This window comes from Anolis sagrei, chromosome Y (genome assembly GCF_037176765.1).
Source record: "Anolis sagrei isolate rAnoSag1 chromosome Y, rAnoSag1.mat, whole genome shotgun sequence".
Classification (NCBI taxonomy): Eukaryota; Metazoa; Chordata; class Lepidosauria; order Squamata; family Dactyloidae; genus Anolis; species Anolis sagrei.
This window is the reverse complement of record NC_090035.1, coordinates 11,672,992-11,692,446: the sequence shown is the minus strand read 5'-3', so window position 1 is coordinate 11,692,446 and position 19,455 is coordinate 11,672,992. Positions and strand designations below refer to the sequence as shown.

The following is a 19,455-nucleotide window of genomic DNA, read 5'->3' as shown; positions in this document are numbered from 1 at the left end:
GAATCTAAAGTTGACCAAGAACTGATTCGTAACCCTTTTGGTACCAATGCTGGAGAGTGGTCCCTGGTCAAATGCTCCTTAGTCACGTGGTCACCAATCAAAATAAAAGGGTGGGAACCACTGCTCTAAGCTGACCACATTCTAATGCAGCATTTCTCAACCTCTGGTCAAGACCCCTGGGGGGGTCACAAGGGGGTTTCAGAGGGATCGCCAAAGACCATCAGAAAATATACAATTCTGATGGTCTTAGGAACCCCTTTGGCAGACAAGGCTGAAGATCTATCTGCATGTCCTTCTCTTCCTTATTGGAAACAGACAGAGAATCCTTCCACCAAAAGCCCTCCTCCGCTATGACTGGTCGGCCTCTCAACCAAGCGGAGGGCTGTTTCTGAGACTCCAAGGAGGGAGGGGAGAGCATGCATCCTCAGCGAACGACAGAGTGGTGCGCATCTGTGAGTGAGGGGGAGTGTGCAAGGCTGGAGGGAAGCTCACACCAGCAAGTCCCATGAAGACATGGGGTTTCTGTGTGGGCAGTTTGGCCCAATTCTAGCGTTGGTGGGGTTCAGAGTGCTCTTTGATTGTAGGTGAACTATGAAACCCAGCAACTGCAACTCCTAAATGTCAAGGTCTGTTTTCCCCAAACTCCACCATGGTTCACTTTGGGGCATATTGAGTATTCGTGCCAAGTTTGGTCCAGATCTATCATTTTTGGAGTCTACAGTGCTCTCTGGATGTAAGTGGACTACAGTTCCAAAACTCAAGATCAATACCCACCAAACCCGTCCAGTATTTTCTGTTGGTCATGGGAGTTCTGTGTGACATGTTTGGTTCTATTCCATCATTGGTGGAGTTCAGAATGCTCTTGGATTGTAGGTTAACGATAAATCCCAGCAACTACAACTCCCAAATGACAAAATCAACCCCCCCCCCCATCCCACCAGTATTCAAATTTGGGCATATTGCCCAGTGGCGCAGTGGGTTAAACCGCTGAGCTGCTAAACTTGTTGCCCAAAAGATCGCAAGTTCGAATCCGGGGAGCTGCGTGAGCTTCCACTGTTAGCCCCAGCTTCAGCCAACCAAGCAGTTCGAAAACATGTAAATGTGAATAGATCAATAGGGAAGGTAACAGCGCTGCATGAAGTCATGCTGGCCACATGACTTTGGAGGTGTCTATGGACAATGCCGGCTCTTTGGCTCAGAAATGGAGATGAGCACCAACCATTCCCCAGAGTACGACACGACTGGACTTCACGTCAGGGGAAAACTTTTACCTTTACCTGGGTATTTGTGCCAAATTTGGTCCAGTGAATGAAAATACATCCTGCATATTAAATATTTACATTATGATTCATAACAGGCGCAAAATGACAGTTATGAAGTAGCAACGAAAATAATGTTATTACTTATTTATTTATTTCGGTTGCTTCTACCCCGCCCTTCTAACCCCGGGGGGGGGGGGGGGGAGGGGACTCAGGGCGGCTTACAAAAGCAAGGCACAATTCGATGCCCGCATCACATAACAGCAAAAGACAATAACATCAGTTAACAAAAACAGCATTCTGGCAATAACAACAGTTAATAGAAAACAATAATTAGTATAGGCAAAACCAACCATAAAACCAATAGAAGCAATAAAACCAATACAAACCTCATTGACGGTCGGCGTTTCACAATCTCATAGTTCAAATTCCAATTCCACAATTGTCAGTCCTTTCAGTCCTATCCAGCTGGTTTCCATATCTAATTGTCAGATTGCCCAAAGGCCTGGTCCCACAACCACGTCTTTACCTTCCTCCTGAAGGAGAGGAGAGATGTTGATGCCCTAATTTCCCCTGGGAGTGAGTTCCACAGGTGAGGGGCCACCACTGAGAAGGCCCTGCTCCTCGTCCCCATCAGCCTCACTTGTGATAGCGGCGGGGTTGAGAGCAGGGCCTCCCCAGATGATCTCAAATTCCGGGGTGAGACGTAGAGGGAGATACGTTCGGACAGATACGCTGGACCGGAACCGTAAAGGATTTTGTAGGTCAAAACCAGCACCTTGAATTGTGCTCGGAATTGAACCGGCAGCCAGTGGAGCTGACACAGCAGGGGGGTGGTATGCTCTCTGTATGTCGCTCTGGTAAGCAATCTGGCTGCCGCTCGTTGGACCAGTTGAAGTTTCCGAACAGTCTTCAAGGGCAACCCCACGTAGAGTGCGTTGCAGTAGTCTATACGGGATGTAACAAAAGCGTGGACCACCGTGGCCAGATTCGACTTCCCAAGGTATGGGCGCAACTGGCGCACAAGTTTTAATTGCACAAAAGCTCTCCCAGCCACCACTGAGACCTGGGGTTCCAGGCTCCGCGATGAATCCAGGATCACTCCCAAGCTGGTTGGGGGGTCACCACAATATGAGGGGTCGCAGCATTAGGAAGGTTGAAGCACACTGTTCTAATGCGTCACATCCCAGTTTCCACTTTGAATTGTTGGAGGGTGTGCAATCAATATTTCAGATGTGTCCCCCATCCCTTGACTTCTTTTTTGGAGCACGGCTTGACAATGGAAAGGGCTGGCTTTCATTTGAGGGGAAATTCTTTCCTGTCTTCCTTTGTTCCTCCCGAGGATGACGGTTTCCCAGGCAGACTTTATTTGGAGCCGAGCTCTCCCCGCCAGCCCATTAATCTCAGGACGGCGGAGTGTGTTTGTATGTGTGTGACTGTGCGAGTGCGGGTTAATAGCACACTAGACATCACTCACTGGCCTGAGGAGCATCGTGGGGACATCAACTCTGGCGGCTGTGGATGCCAATTCCTCTCGCTCCGTGCAAATCTTATTATATTCGGAAATGCTCTCGTGATGTATGCAACCGAAAGGAAAAACAAAACAAAAACCCTGCCTCTCTTTACCAGCTCTGACGCCACGGCCTCCTTTGCAGCCTTGATGAAATGGTAGAGATAACACCAACCCAAGCAAAACAACAAGGAACCCAAGAACAAAGGGGGCATTGATGGGCTGTTGCACCAGACTGCAAGAATGTGTATACAGGAGACTCTCGGTTAACCACAACTCAAGCGACCAGCGCTCTCAAGCAACCAGCAAGCATATTGAAGAAATAATAAAACTGATTTCATAGAATCATAGAATCAAAGAGTTGGAAGAGACCTCCTGGGCCATCCAGTCCAACCCCATTCTGCCAAGAAGCAGGAATATTGCATTCAAATCACCCCTGACAGATGGCCATCCAGCCTCTGTTTAAAAGCTTCCAAAGAAGGAGCCTCCACCACACTCCGGGGCAGAGAGTTCCACTGCTGAACGGCTCTCACAGTCAGGAAGTTCTTCCTCATGTTCAGATGGAATCTCCTCTCTTGTAGTTTGAAGCCATTGTTCCGAGTCATAGTCTCCAAGGAAGCAGAAAACAAGCTTGCTCCCTCCTCCCTGTGGCTTCCTCTCACATATTTATACATGGCTATCATATTTCCTCTCAGCCTTCTCTTCTTCAGGCTAAACATGCCCAGTTCCCTAAGCCGCTCCTCATAGGGCTTGTTCAATAGCTGAAAACAGCCCTAGTTTTCAGCTATTGTTTACCTACAATTGCATACTGAATTCGCAAAGGTGTTTTTTTATAACTGTGCTACAGCAATTTAAGTTTGTCTTAATTTGCTTTTTTATTAATATCAAGTCAATACATAGTTTATGGCAGGCCTGGGCCAACTTTGGCCCTCCGGGTGTTTTGGACTCCAACTCCCACAATTCCTAACAACCTCAGGCCCTTTCCTTTCCCCCCTCAGTCGCTTAAGCTACATATTCCTACCCAAGAAAGGACAAAGTGTTTCATCTATGCTGACGATCGTGCCATCACCGCTCAAGCAGGGAGCTTTGAAATGGTTGCACAGAAGCTTTCTGGAGCTTTAGGTGCTCTTACACACAACACCACTGGAGTAATTGGACTACAAATCCCATAATTCCTTTTCTTTTCCCCCTCAGTCGCTTAAGCTACATATTCGTACCCAAGAATGGACAAAGTGTTTCATCTATGCTGATGATCGTGACATCACCACTCAAGCAGGGAGCTTTGAAATGGTTGCACAGACACTCTCTGGAGCTTTAGGTGCTCTTACACACAACACCACTGGAGTAATTGGACTACAAATCCCACAATTCCTTTTCTTTTCCCCTTCAGTCGCTTAAGCTACATATTCCTACCCAAGAAAGGATGAAGTGTTTCATCTATGCTGACGATCGTGCCATCACCGCTCAAGCAGGGAGCTTTGAAATGGTTGCACAGAAGCTCTATGAGCTTTGGGTGCTCTTACACACAACACCACTGGAGTAATTTGACTCCAACTCCCACAGTTCCTAACAACCTCAGGCCCTTTCCTTTCCCCCCTCAGTTGCTTAAGCTACATATTCCTACCCAAGAAAGGACAAAGTGTTTCATCTATGCTGACGATCGTGCCATCACTACTCAAGCAGGGCGCTTTGAAATGGTTGCACAGACGCTCTATGAGCTTTAGGTGCTCTTACACACAACACCACTGGAGTAATTGGACTCCAACTCCCACAATTCCTAACAGCCTCAGGCCCTTTCCTCCCCCCCCCCCAGCCGCTTAAGCTACATATTCCTACCCAAGAAGTGACAAATTATTTCATCTATGCTGACGATCGTGCCATCACCGCTCAAGCAGGGTGTTTTGAAATGGTTGCACAGACGCTCTCTAGAGCTTTAGGTGCTCTTACACATGAGACCACTGGACTAATTGGATCTTGACTCCCAGAATTCCTAACAGCCTCAGGCCATTTCCTTTCCCTCCTCAACCACGTAAGCTACATATTCCTACCCAATGCTTATCATTTGCCCAAATGACCAGCCACTGCCAGAAGTGACAAAGAGTTTCATCTATGCTGATGATTGTGCCATCACCGTTCAAGCAGGCCCCTTCATTTTCCCCCTCAGCCGCTTAAGGTCTTATTTGGGGTAAGTCTTATTTTGGGACAGGTCTTATTTTGGGGTTAGGTCTTATTCGGGGGGGGGGGGGGTAGGTATTTTTTGGGGCAGGTCTAATTTTGGGGGTAGGTCTTATTTTGGGGGGGCATAGGTCCTATTTTGGGGTAGGTCTTATTTTGGGGGACATGTTTTATTTGGGGGGGGTAAGTATTATCTTGGGACAGGTCTAATTTTAGGGGGTAGGTCTTATTCGGGGGTAGGTCTTATTTTGGGGCAGGTTTAATTTTAGGGCAGGTCTAATTTTGGGGGGTAGGTCTTATTTTGGGAGATAGGTCTTATGTTGGGACAGGTCTTATTTTGGGGTTAGGTCTTATTTTGGGGGGTACATCTGGTAGGTCTTATTTTGAGGTAGATTTTATTTTGTGGTATACGTCCTATTTTGGGATAGGTCTTATTTTGGGACAGGTCTTATTTTGGGGATAGCTCTTATTTGGGGAGGGGAGTAGGTCTTATTTTGGGAGGTCTTATTTTGGGAGGTCTTATTTTGGGGGTGTAGGTCTTATTTTGGAGGTACATCTTATTTTGGGGGGGGGCGGTAGGTCTTATTTTTGGGTTAGGTCTTATTTTGCTGAGTGTCAGGTCTTATTTTGAGGTAGATCTTATTTTGGGGGATAGGTCTTATTTTTGGAGGGCAGGTCTTATTTTCGCAGAAACAGGGTATTTATTTAAACATGGGTCTTATGCCGCCCTCTTAAGCTTTCCTTCTCCAGGTTAAGCAAACCCAGTTCCCTAAGACACTCCTCATAGGGATTCATGGTTTCTAGACCTTGGCTGCACTTTTCTGGACGTCTTCCATTTGTCCCATAGTGGCCTGTTGTGGCCAAAACTGGACATTGTCCTTCCCAGTCAGCTCGACGGCTGCAGCTTCTTCGAGCTTGCCTGCTCCTCCTCATTATCTGCCCATTCTGATGTAACTTAGTTTGCATCAGTAAAACCAATCTCAAGTGGTCAAAGCCTTGGGACTCTGGATTCCATCTCCGGCCTAAGCTCCCCGCGTCCCTCTCTGGCTCTTCCAGCCTTCCAACTTCCTCCGCCTTGACCTTTTTGGGAGGCAGCCCAACTTGCAGGCACCGTTTCCTGGTCTTCCCCCCTTCGGCTAAACAAATGGGCGCTTGGGGGGCCTCCAGTTTCGAGCTCTGTATACATTCCACCCACCTTGACCCACCCTGGTCGGGTTTCTCTGCAGACAGAAAGCAGCTAAACCAGATCAGCAAGTTGGGGACCGTGTCAATATAATAAAAGTTGGGTTTGGAGGGGGAAAAAAACCCAAAACATCACAGCACTTCAGTAACAGACATTCAGGAATGTGTTAACCTTGCTTCAGAGCGCTCTTCTTTCTTTGGTGGTAATTATTGGGAGGAACTGGGTTCGAGTCTCTGCTAAGCCATGGAAAGTCACATGTTCTCTTCAGGTGCGTCTACGCTATCAAACTAATACAGTTTGATACCACTTTAATTGGCGTAGTTCAATGCTATGGAGTCCCGTGTTTCCGAAATGGTTTTAAAAATCCAAAACAGCACAGAAACGTGCAACATATCAAAATTGATAATTTCCCATTGCTAGGAGTTCATGGATTAGCAATTTATGCCTTTTAGGGCGAGGAAAAGGGTCTTATAAGGAACTTGGAGGGTCAGAAGGCCACAAACACAGCCTTGGGGGAGGGGGGGCACACTTTCCCTTTCCTATAGTATACTATACACATATAGAATCCTAGAGTTGGAAGAGACTCCAAGGGCCATTCAATCCAACCGCATACTGCAGAATCAAGGCACAATCAAAGCCCTCCTGACAGATGGCCATCCAGCCTCTGCTTCAAAAGCTCCAGAGAAGGAGACTCCATTGGATTCCAGGACATGATATCTCACTTTCAAACAGCTCTTACCATCAGGAAGTTCCTCCTAAAGTTTAGGTGGAATCTCATTTTAAACATAGATGTGTGTGTATGTGTGTACGCACATACACATATATATACACCCACACATACATATGCAGAGTCCCCACTGGTGTAGTGGATTAAACAGCTGAGCTGCTGAACTTAGTGGCCGAAAGGTTGCTGGTTCGAATCTGGGGAGCGGGATGAGCTCCCATTGTTAGCCCCAGCTTCTGCCAACCTAGCAGTTCGAAAACATGCAAATTTGAGTAGCTCAATAGGTACTGCTCTGTTGGGAAGGTAACGGCACTCCACGCAGTCATGCCGGCCACATGACCTTAGAGGTGTCTATGGACAATGCCGGTTCTTCAGACGCAACTGGAATTAATGTCAGGGGAAAATCTTTACCTTTACCTACACATACATACATACATATATATACACACATATGCCTATATATACATACATAACACATACATACATACATACACATACATGAAGTATCTCTCGATTCAGGCTGACTTCTGATAGTGGCATCATCTAATTCAGAAGACAGGCTGCGCTTCCTCCATCGGCAGCCCTCCTCCTTGGCAGCGGGCATCCGAGAAAGCTGGAGGCGGCACAAGAAATTTCTCTTTCTCTCTCTTGGCACGCTCCATTGCTTCAAACTGGCATTTAGAGCGTGCGGCAGCTGCTGTCCATCAAGTCAAACAGCCGGACCACCGGGCTCACCGTTGGCAACCGACGGCGGCCAGCAAAGCGCTTCGGACCGCTGCCCGGCCCCACCTGGAAAGGCAAAGCCCCCAATCTGCCACCTCCTGCATCCAACGCAAGCTGGAATGCTTTCCCCGAGGAACAAGGGAAGAATCTGAACATGGCAAGCTGCCTCGCTTGGCGTTGATGGATATCCGGAAGGATTTGCACCCAGCCCTGCCTGGAGACCGAAGCAACCAGACCTGGGACGATCTACATGCAAAACCACTTTCCCCCATTGATCAAACCACCAGTCAATATATCCTTTAGTTCCTTGGAGTAAACACAGAGTACAAATTAGATGGAGGGGGTGGTTGGATAGACAGGTAGAGAGATGGAGAGACAGGTAGAGCTTTTCTTTAGTTCTTTGGGAGGAGAAGACGGTACAAATCAGAAAGACAACAAAAGGAAGACATACGTCTGAAGCATCTCAGCCTCAAAGGAAGGCAAAGGTCAACCCCCACTGACCCAATCTAGCCAGCTTATGGTCCCCGTAAGTCCAAAACAGCTTGAAGATACAACAAGCAAACATGGTTTAGCGTTGCATGGGATTTCAGGCTACCCTTTGAGGTTTCGCTTCTGATATTTCAAGCTGGGCTCTGAAATTTCAGGGCAGGCTCTACGATTTCGGTCTAAATGCTGAGAATTTGGTCTAAGTCTCTGAATCTCTACAGTTGTAGCCCAGCCTCTGAGATTTCAGTTATGATTCTAAGATTTCAATCCAAGCTCCGAGATATTGGACTTGATGACCCTAACATTTTGGCCCAGGCTCCGAAATGTTGGTCGGGCTCTGAGTTTTTGGTCCTATCTCTGAGATTTGGGGCCAGTCCCTATGACCTGTCAATCTCAGCACAGGTCAAGAAAGACAAAGGCTCCCCCAATGGTCAGCAAGGTCGGTTGACCCTCAACCCAAGCAATCTGCAAGATTTTGGTCTCAACAAACCTGACATTTTGGGCCAGGCTCCAAAATGCCAGTGTGGGATGTGAGTTTTCTGTCCAATCTCTGATATTTGGAGCCAGTTCTGAGATTTCAGGCCAGTCCCTATGACCTGTCAATCTCAGCACAGGTCAAGAAAGACAAAGGCTCCCCCACTGGTCAGCAAGGCTGGCTGACTCTCAACTCAAGCAACTCGCAAGATTTTGGACTTGATGACCCTGGCTCTGAAATGTTAGTTCGGGCTCTGAATTTTCAGTCCAATTTGTGAGATTTGGGGCCAGGCTCTGAGATTTCAGGCCAGTCCCTATGACCTGTCAACTTTAGCACAGGTCAAGAAAGACAAAGGCTCCCACATTGGTCAGCAAGGCTGGTTGACCCTCAACCCAAACAACCTGCAAGATTTTGACTTGGCAACCCTGACATTTTGGCCCGGGCTCCAAAATGTCGGTCCAGGATCTGAGTTTTCAGTCCAATCTGTGAGATTTGGGGCCAGGCTCTGAGATTTCAGGTCCGTCTCAATGACCTGTCAATCTCAGTGCAGGTCAAGAAAGACTAAGGCTCCCCTAACAGTCAGCAAGGCTAGTTGACCCTCAACCCAAGCAGCTTGCAAGATTTTGGACTTGATGACCCTGGCTCTGAAATGTTGGTTCGGGTTCTGAGTTTTCGGTCCAATCTCTGAGATTTCAGGTCAGTCCCTATGACCTGTAAATCTCAGTGCAGGTCAAGAAAGACAAAGGCTCCCCCACTGGTCAGCAAGGCCAGTTGACCCTCAACCCAAGCAACTTGCAAGATTTTGGACTTGACGACCATGACATTTTGGCCCGGGCTCCGAAATGTCGGTCCAGGATCTGAGTTTTCGGTCCAATCTGTGAGATTTGGGGCCAGACTCTGAGATTTCAGGCCAGTCCCTATGACCTGTCAATCTCAGTGCAGGTCAAGAAAGACAAAGGCTTCCCCACTGGTCAGCAAGGCCAGTTGACCCTCAACCCAAGCAACTTGCAAGATTTCGGACGATGACCCTGGCTCCGAAATGTTGGTTCAGGTTCTGCATTTTCAGTCCAAGCTCTGAGATTTCAGGCCAGTCCCTATGACCTGTTAACCCCAGCATAGGTCAAGAAAGACTAAGGCTCCCCCACTGGTCAGCAAGGCCAGTTGACCCTCAACCCAAGCAACTTGCAAGATTTTGGACTTGACGACCATGACATTTTGGCCCGGGCTCTGAAATGTCAGTGTGGGCTCTGAGTTTTCAGTCCAATCTCAGATTTGGGGACGGGCTCTGAGATTTCAGGCCAGTCCCCATGACCTGTCAATCCCAGCATAGGTCAAGAAAGACTAAGGCTCCCCTATCACTCAGCAAGGCTGGTTGACCCTCAACCCAAGCAACCAGCAAGATTTCAGACTTGACCACCATGACATTTTGGCCCGGGCTCCGAAATGTCAGTGCAGGCTCTGAGTTTTCAGTCCATTCTCTGAGATTTGTGGCCAGGCTCTGAGATTTCTGGCAAGTTCCCTATGACCTGTCAACCCCAGTGCACGTCAAGAAAGACAAAGGCTCCTCCATCGGTCAGCAAGACCGGTTGACCCTCAACCCAAGCAACCTGCAATCAAGGGAACCAGACATGGAGAGACCTCGAGGCCTCTTTGCTGCTTCCCTCTCTGCCATTGCCGTTTTGCGGCAGCCACAAACGAAGGAGCGAATGAACGAACGTGGCAGGCACATACCTCTGCGTGTTTGCTCTTCTGTTGCTGGGCTGCGATTGATTAAAGGATCAGGGGCTTCTGCGGATGGAGGCAGAGGCGGAATGGGCTCCCTTTAGACATGCTGCCGTGCCGCGGCTTTGGCGGCTGCCGTTGCCTGTCAGTCCGCTTTTAATCAAGGCTCTCGCTTCTCTCTCTGCAAAGTCCCTTTCCGGAGGGATAGAGGGGGAGAACATTAGGAAGGTGGGCTGGACCAGTGGGGTGGGGTGCAATGTTGGATGGGGTGGAGAGAGGGAAGAAGTGCGCTCAGTTGCCAGAGGCCCTCCTCCTCCTCCTCTTTCTCTGCCACCGCCTCCACCGCCATCCAGCTTGCCTTTGTTTATCAAGAGGACTAGGTCTTGTTTTGAAAGGGGGGCCCTGCAAGGAGGGATGGCGAGGTGCGGCTGGAGGTACTCTGGTCATTGCTGGGGATGGGGACATGGGGAGATTCTGCAGAGTGCTATTATTCTACATCTTTATCAATGAGTTGGATGATGGGATAGAGGACCTTGGAGTCTTAGTAAACAACATGTTGGACATGAGCCAAGAGTGTGATGCAGCAGCTCAAAAAGCCAATGGGATTCTGGGCTGCATCAAAAGAAGTCTAGTGTCCAGAGCGAGGGAAGTCCTGGTGCCTCTCCATTCTGCTTTGGTCAGAGCTCTTTACCTGGAAAAATAGCCCTGTGTCCAATTCTAGGCCCACAATTCAAGAGGGATGTTGATGCTAAGCTGGAAGGTGTCCAGAGGAGGGCAAGTAAAAGGATCAACAAAGGGTTGGAGACCATCATTCCCTTTGAGGAGCATCTGAAAGAGCTGGATCTGTTTAGTCTCAGAAAAGAAGGTTGAGAGGAAACATGAGAGCCATGTATAAATATCTGAAAGGATAGCCTTGTTTTCTGTTGTCCTGGAGACCAGGACTCAATGAAGCCATAGGTTCAAATGACAAGAAATGAGATTCCACCTGGACATTAGGAAGAACTTCCTAACAATAAGAGCTGGGGGGGGGGGGTGTCATGTGGAGGAGTCAGAGGGTTCACTGAAGACCATCAGAAAACACTTTATTTTCTGTTGGTCATGGGAGTTCTGTATGGGAAGTTTGGCCCAATTCTATGGTTGGTGGGGATCTGAATGCTTTTTCTTTGTAGGTGAACTATAAATCCCAGCAACTACAACTCCCAGATGTCAAGTCTATTTTTTCCCAAACTCCACCAGTGTTCACATTTGAGCATATTGAAGATTCTTGCCAAGTAAGTTCTTGTGGGTTTTTTCGGGCTATATGGCCATGTTCTAGAGGCATTTCTCCTGACGTTTCGCCTGCATCTATGGCAAGCATCATCACCTCAGGAGAAATGCCTCTAGAACATGGCCATATAGCCCCCCCCCCAAAAAAAAACCCACAAGAACTTAGTGATTCCAGCCATGAAAGCCTTCGACAATACATTCTTGCCAAGTTTGGTCCAGATCCACATTGTTTGAGTCCACAGTGCTCTCTGGATGTAGGTGAACTACAACTCCAAAACTCAAGGTCAATGCCCATCAAATCCTTCCAGTATTTTGGATTGGTCATGGGAGTTCTGTGTACCAAGTTTGGTTCAATTTCATCATGGGTGGAGTTCAGAATACTTTTGGATTCTAGGTGAACTATAAATCCCAGCAACTATAACTCCCAAATGACAAAATCAACCCACCCCCAAACCCGACCAGAGTTCAAATTTGGGCATATCGGGTATTAGTGCCAAATTTGGTCCAGTGAATGAAAATACATTATGCGTATCAGATATTTACATTACAATTCACGACAGTAGCAAAACTACAGGTATAAAGTAGCAATGAAAATAATGTTTTGGTTGGAGGTCACCACAACATGAGGAACTGTATTAAGGGGTCGCAGCATTAGGAAGGTTGAGAAACACGAGTCCATTGGAAGCTCCTTTTTTGAAGGCTTTTGAACAGAGGCTGGATGCCCATCTGTTGAGTATGCCTTGATAGTGCTTTTCCTGCATGGCAGAAGGGGGTTGGACTAGATGGTGCCACAAGTTTCTAATGACTCTAAGATATTATGGTTCTATGGTTCTAGAGTATACTGATCAGAGCATGCAGTTGACACCAAAGTGGGAGGACTTAATTCCCCTGAAAATAGGATCAGAGGTCAAAAGGACCTCTGCAGATTAAAGAGCTGAGACAAAAATCACAAAGTGAATTTCAACATGTAGAAATGTAAGGTGATCCATTTAGGCCAGTGGTTCCCAACCTTTGGTCCTTTAGGTGTTTTGGACTTCAACTCCCAGAAATCCCAGCCATTTTACCAGCTGTTAGGAATTGTGGGAGCTGAAGTCCAAAACATCTGGAGGACCAAAGGTTGGGAACTGCTGATTTAGGCAATAAAAACAATGAAACACACAAAAATGGGCGACACCCGGCTTGAAAACAATCCATGTGAAAGAGATGTACGAGTCTTAGTAGGACACAAATGGAAGAGTGTGATACAGCAGCTAAAAAGGCCAATGTGATTCTAGTCTGCATCAAAAGGAGTATACAAGCAGTCCCCAAGCAACAAACATCCGGCTGACAAACGACTCCTAATTAAGAACAGGGATGAGACAACAGGAAATGAGAGACATTTTGGAAGGGAAATCCATTCCTGGAAGAGTTATCATCATAGAGAAAAGGTGTCTCCACTTAAGCTTTATCCACAATCCTTGTTTCTACAACAAGCCATCTAATCATCACAGGGACAGAAAATGAGGTGAAATCTTCAGAACTTGGGCACAGGGAGCAAAACAAGCACAACAGTGGTGTTAATGTTCTCCATGTTCCCTATGTTCTCCCTATGTTCTTCCAAGCCTATGTTCTCCCAAGCCTATGTTCTCCAAAGCCTATGTTCTCCAAAGCCTATGTTCTCTCTATGTTCTCCAAAGCCTATGTTCTCCCTATGTTCTCCAAAGTCTATGTTCTCCAAAGCCTATGTTCTCCCTATGTTCTCCAAAGCCTATGTTCTCCAAAGTCTATGTTCTCCAAAGTCTATGTTCTCCAAAGCCTATGTTCTCCCTATGTTCTCCAAAGCCTGTGTTCTCCAAAGCCTATGTTCTCCCTATATTCTCCAAAGCCTATGTTCTTCCTATGTTCTCCAAAGCCACAATATATACATTTTTGGCTGGAGTAACACTTAAACCAGTGGTTCCCAACTTGTGGGTCCCCAGGTGTTTTGGCCTACAACTCCCAGAAATTCCAGCCAGTTTACCAGCTGTTAGGATTTCTGAGAGTTGAAGGCCAAAATATCTGGGGACCCACAGGTTGAGAACCACTGTCTCAAACTATGCACCTGTTCTGACTTACATACAAATTCAGCTTAAGAACAAACCTAAAGAACCTCTCTTGTTCATAATTTAGGGGCTGCCTGTAGTGTCTGGACCAAAGAAAGTTATAGCCCCCTCTCTTCTGCTTTGGTCAGAGCTCACCTGGAACAACTCTGTGTCCAGTTCTGGACAACAACATTCAAAGAGTAAATGGAGAAACTGGAAAGTGTCTAGAGAATGGCAGCCAAAGTTGTCCAAGAAATTGTGAATCCATCTGAGGAGCAGCTGGGTATGTTCAGCTTGGAGAAGAGAAGGCTGAGAGGAGACAGGATAGCCATATTTGAATAATGGAAAGAAGGTCCCATTGAGGAGTGGGGGAGGTTCACACTTGTGCTCTGCTGCTTTGGGGACTAGGACACAATGGGGCAATTAATTCATGTGGCAGGGAAAAAAAGATTCCACCTAAACACTAGGAAGAACTTCCTGATGATGACAGCTGCTCGACAGTGGAATATGCTGTTGCCTGGAGTCTGGTGGAAATTCCTTCTCTGGAGGGTTTTGAGCAGAGGATGGATGGCTATTTGTTGGACGCCTTGATTGCGGCTTCCTATTTAGCAGAAGGAGTTAGACGGGATGGGCCTTAGGGCCTCTTCCAATTTTAGGACTCTATGATTCTATTTCAATGAGCTTCAACTTCCCAATGGGGACAACTAAAGGCCAGAGCTGGTGGCAGTCATGTCCAAGGACACACATTGGGGCCGAGCCTCAGATGTTGAAATAACGATGGAAAGACAGAGAGGATGCTCAGCTGGGCAAAAGTATGTGCAGATGTCTGATCCAAGAGATGGGGCCTCTTCCAACTCTATGATTCTATGATGCATCCATCCATTCCATCCATCCAGAATGGTTGGACTGAATGGTCCTTGAGGTGTCTTCCAATTCTGTCTGTCTGTCTGTCTGTCTATCTATCTACCTACCTACCTACCTACCTACCTATCCATCCATCCATCTATCTATCTTGGAAAGTTGGACTGGATGACCATTGTGGTTTCTTCTAATTCTACGATTCTATGATTCTATCAATCTATTAATTATCTATCTTGGAAAGTTGGATCAGATGGCCCTTGTGGTCTCTTCCAACTCTACAAATCTGTCTATCTGTCTATCTGTCTGTCTATCTATCTATCATCTATCTATCTATCTATCTATCTATCTATCTCCATCTATCTTGGAAAGTTGGACTGGAAGACTCTTGGGTTCTCTTCCAATTCTAGGTTCTATCTGTCTGTCCAATCAGATGGCATTTGCAATCTACCCTAAGTCTATGATTCTATCTATCTATCTATCTTGGAAAGTTGGATCAGATGGCCCTTGTGGTCTCTTCCAACTCTACGATTCTACCTACCTACCTATCTAGGAAAGTCAGATCAGATAGCCCTTGTGGTCTCTTCTAACTCTACAATTCTATCTATCTATCTATCTATCTATCTACCTACCTACCTACCTACCTATCTAGGAAAGTTGGATCAGATGGCCCTTGTGGTCTCTTCCAACTATACGATTCTACCTACCTATCTACATATCTATCTAGGAAAGTCAGATTAGATGGCCTTTGTGGTCTCTTCTAACCCTACAATTCTATCTATCTATCTATCTATCTATCTATCTATCTATCTATCTATCTAGGGAAGTCGGATCAGATGGCCCTTGTGGTCTCTTCCAACTATACGATTCTACCTACCTACCTACATATCTATCTAGGAAAGTCGGATTAGGTGGCCCTTGTGGTCTCTTCTAACCCTACAATTCTATCTATCTATCTATCTATCTATCTATCTATCTATCTATCTGCCTATCTAGGAAAGTCAGATCAGATGGCCCTTGTGGGGTCTTCCAATTCTACGATTCTATCTATCTATCTATCTATCTATCTATCTACCTACCTACCTACCTATTTAGGAAAGTCAGATCAGATGGCCCTTGTGGTCTCTTCTAACTCTACAATCCTATCTATCTACCTACCTACCTACCTATCTAGGAAATCAGATCAGATGGTCCTTGTGGGGTCTTCCAATTCTATCTTTCTTTCTTTCTATCTATCTATCTATCTATCTATCTATCTATCAAAGAAAGTTCAATCAGATGGTCCTTGTGGTCTCTTCCAACTTTACAATTCTATCTATCTATCTATCTATCTATCTATCTATCTATCTATCTATCTTGGAAAGTTGAACTGGATGGCTCTTGTGGTCTCTTCCAACTAGAGTTCTTTTATTCCTTCACCCACTGCAAGATACAACTTCTCCCCCACCAACCCGTCCTGCCCCCCACCCCCACCCCAGGCCAGGACCCATGGGCCAACGCATCCATCACATCTGCTCAGGGCAGCTCATTCGACAGCCAGCCGTGCTGCTGCCGCAGCTGCCTTCTGCCAGAGCCGCTTCCTGCCCGCTTGCCTGCCTGGCCGCCCCTCCCTTGTCATCTGCTGCAAACCACGCAGCCGCCTGACCCCCTGGGGAGACGTCAGGGAGGCCAGGTAGAGCGGATGAGCAAGGCCCAGGAGGGGAGCTTGTTGCCGGCTTCCGCCTCTTGGCGGGAAGGAAGGTGTCAGGAGCCATGATGTGCTCACTAAGGGGTCGCTGGGGTTGGCATGCCCTCCCCTCCCATTACACAAGCTGCTGTTTACCTGCCAGAGCTGGGAAGTTCACATTGTCTCCATGCACCACATCATCATTGTAGAAGGGCTTTTCCCTCTCTCCAGATACTAGTTTGCTTTGCTCACTGCACTTCTCTCAGGTTGAGGAATGAATCCCTTCCTCAACCTAAGGCTAGGAGGGCCAAATCCACCTCTTTATGGATGAGAACCTCTTCTTACAGCCTGTGTCACAGAATCAAAGAGATGGAAGGGAACCCAAGTGCCATCCAGTCCAACCTCCTCACAGATGGCCACGCAGCTTCTGCTTTCAAAACCCTCCCATGAAGGAGACTCCATCTCAATCCAAGGCAGTACATCTCACTGTACATCCGGAAGTTCAGGTGGAATCTCTGGTGGGATCCGAGGCTTCCTAATGCACTGGGCCGGGTTCTCAGGAGCCATTGCGGTGGAGAGCCCATCCTTGCGCGGAAGAGGCGGTCTCTCCGCCAGTCATCTGCTTAATTTTGCAAATTAGTTCGTGCCGGCAGAGAAAAGCTAATTCCGTCTAGTGTGCCATTGGTAGAAAGCAGGCAAGGAAGGAAGCCGAGGATGAAAAGAGAGACAGACAGCGGGCAGCAACACTGAGGTCACAGTATCATCTATCCATCCATTTGCCTATCTAACTATCTATCATTGGGTTTTTTGTAGGTTTTTCAGGCTATATGGCCATGTTCTAGAAGCATTCTCTCCTGACGTTTCACCTGCATCTATCGCAGGTATTCTTAGAGGTTGTGAGGATGCATGTCATATATGCAAGCGAAACGTCAGGAGAGAATGCTTCTAGAACATGGCCATACAGCCTGAAAAACCTACAACAACCCAGTGATTCCAGCCATGAAAGTCCTCACAACCTCTGACAATGCTTGCTATAGATGCAGGTGAAACGTCAGGAGAAAATGCTTCTAGAACATGGCCATACAGCCTGAAAAACCTACAACAACCCAGTGATTCCAGCCATGAAAGTCCTCACAACCTCTGACGATGCCTGCCATAGATGCAGGTGAAACGTCAGGAGAAAAGGCTTCTAGAACATGGCCATACAGCCTGAAAAACCTACAACAACCCAGTGATTCCAGCCATGAAAGTCCTCACAACCTCTGACGATGCCTGCCATAAATGCAGGTGAAACGTCAGGAGAAAATGCTTCTAGAACATGGCCATACAGTCTGAAAAACCTACAACAACCCAGTGATTCCAGCCATGAAAGTCCTCACAACTTCTGACGATGCCTGCCATAGATGCAGGTGAAACGTCAGGAGAAAATGCTTCTAGAACATGGCCATACAGCCTGAAAAACCTACAACAACCCAGTGATTCCAGCCATGAAAGTCCTCACAACTTCTGACGATGCCTGCCATAGATGCAGGTGAAACGTCAGGAGAAAATGCTTCTAGAACATGGCCATACAGCCTGAAAAACCTACAACAACCCAGTGATTCCAGCCATGAAAGTCCTCACAACTTCTGACGATGCCTGCCATAGAAGCAGGTGAAACGTCAGGAGAAAATGCTTCTAGAACATGGCCATACAGCCCAAAAAACCTACAGCAACCCAGTGATTCCAGCCATGAAAGTCCTCACAACCTCTGACGATGCCTGCCATAGATGCAGGTGAAACGTCAGGAGAGAATGCTTCTAGAACATGGCCATACAGCCCGAAAAACCTACAGCAACCCAGTGATTCCAGCCACTTTTTTTGTCGTGTCAGGAGCAACTTGAGAAACTGCAAGTCGCTTCTGGTGTGAGAGAATTGGCCGTCTGCAAGGACGTTGCCCAGGGGACGCCCAGATGACAATACATCATCTATCATTGATTACTATTGTTAGATATTAGGATTGAATAAAGGGGTAACTCCAAAAGGAATATCTCCAAAGGAAACTCCAATATTATGATTGGAGAAAGAGGCATATCAATTGTTGCTGCTGTTATCCACAAATGAAGAGAGAGGCAGCCATAGTATTATCGATCAATAATGTTGTTGTTGTTGTTGTTGTTGTTGACTAGGAATGGAGAAAAAGGCATCTCCAAAAGGATTGTCTACATCTATTGTTGTCCGTGGATGAAAAAACAGACAATGCCATCCATCTTTCTATCTATTATTGATTATTGATTAATATTATTAGATATTATTATGATTGGAGAAAGAGGGCTATCAATTGATGGTTATGTTATCTGTGAATGAAGAGAGAAACAACGATAGTATTATCTATCAATAATACTGTTGTTGTTGTTGTTGACGACTGGGAATGGAGAAAGAGGCATCTCCAAAAGGATTGTCTGCATCTATTGTTACCGCTGTTATCCATGGATGAAAAGACAGACAATCCCATCAATTTCTCTATCCATTATTGATTATTGATTAATACTATTAGATATTATTATGATTGGAGAAAGAGGCATATCAATCAATGGTTATGTTATCTGCGAATGAAGAGAGAGAGCGATAGTATTATCTATCAATAATACTGTTGTTGTTGTTGTTGTTGTTGTTGTTGACTGGGAATGGAGAAAGAGGCATCTCCAAAAGGCTTGTCTCCGTCTATTGTTACTGCTGTTATCCATGGATGAAAAGACACACAATCCCATCCATTTCTCTATCCATTATTGATTATTGATTAATATTATTAGATATTATTATGATTGGAGAAAGAGGCATATCAATTGATGGTTATGTTATCTGCAAATGAAGAAAGAGACAGCAATAGTACTGTCTATCAATAATACTGTTGTTGTTGTTGTTGTTGTTGACATGGGAATGGAGAAAGAGGCATCTCCAAAAGGACTGTCTCCGTCTATTGTTACTGCTGTTATCCATGGATGAAAAGACACACAATCCCATCCATCTTTATATCTATTATTGATTATTGATTAATATTATTAGATGTTATTATGATTGGAGAAAGATGGTGATGTTATCTGTGAATGAAGACAGAGACAGCCATAGTATTATCTAGCAATAATACTGTTGTTGTTGTTGTTTTGTTGTTGTTGTTGTTTTGTTGTTGTTGACATGGGAATGGAGAAAGAGGCATCTCCAAAAGGATCATCTACATCTATCGTTACTGCTGTTATCCATGGATGAAAAGACAGACAATCCCATCCATCCATCTTTCTATCTATTATTGATTATTGATTAGTATTATTAGATATTATGATCGGAAAAAGGAGCATCTCCAAAAGGAAC

At 46.2% G+C, this 19,455-nt stretch overlaps 1 protein-coding gene across 3 annotated transcripts in view; it reads right to left on the bottom strand.

Annotated features, from left to right (window-relative positions):
- LOC137094713 (retinoic acid-induced protein 1-like) overlaps positions 1–19,455 on the bottom strand; it is a 225,493-nt gene that overhangs the window by 79,577 nt on the left and 126,461 nt on the right. The window contains exon 1 of one of the 3 annotated variants that reach the window (XM_067461770.1): positions 10,267–10,612. The exons of the other annotated variants lie outside the window; for them this stretch is intronic. The gene's annotated coding sequence lies outside the window, so the exon portion shown is untranslated. Of the gene's footprint in view, positions 1–10,266; positions 10,613–19,455 lie in introns of those variants that run through there. 3 annotated transcript variants of the gene reach the window in all.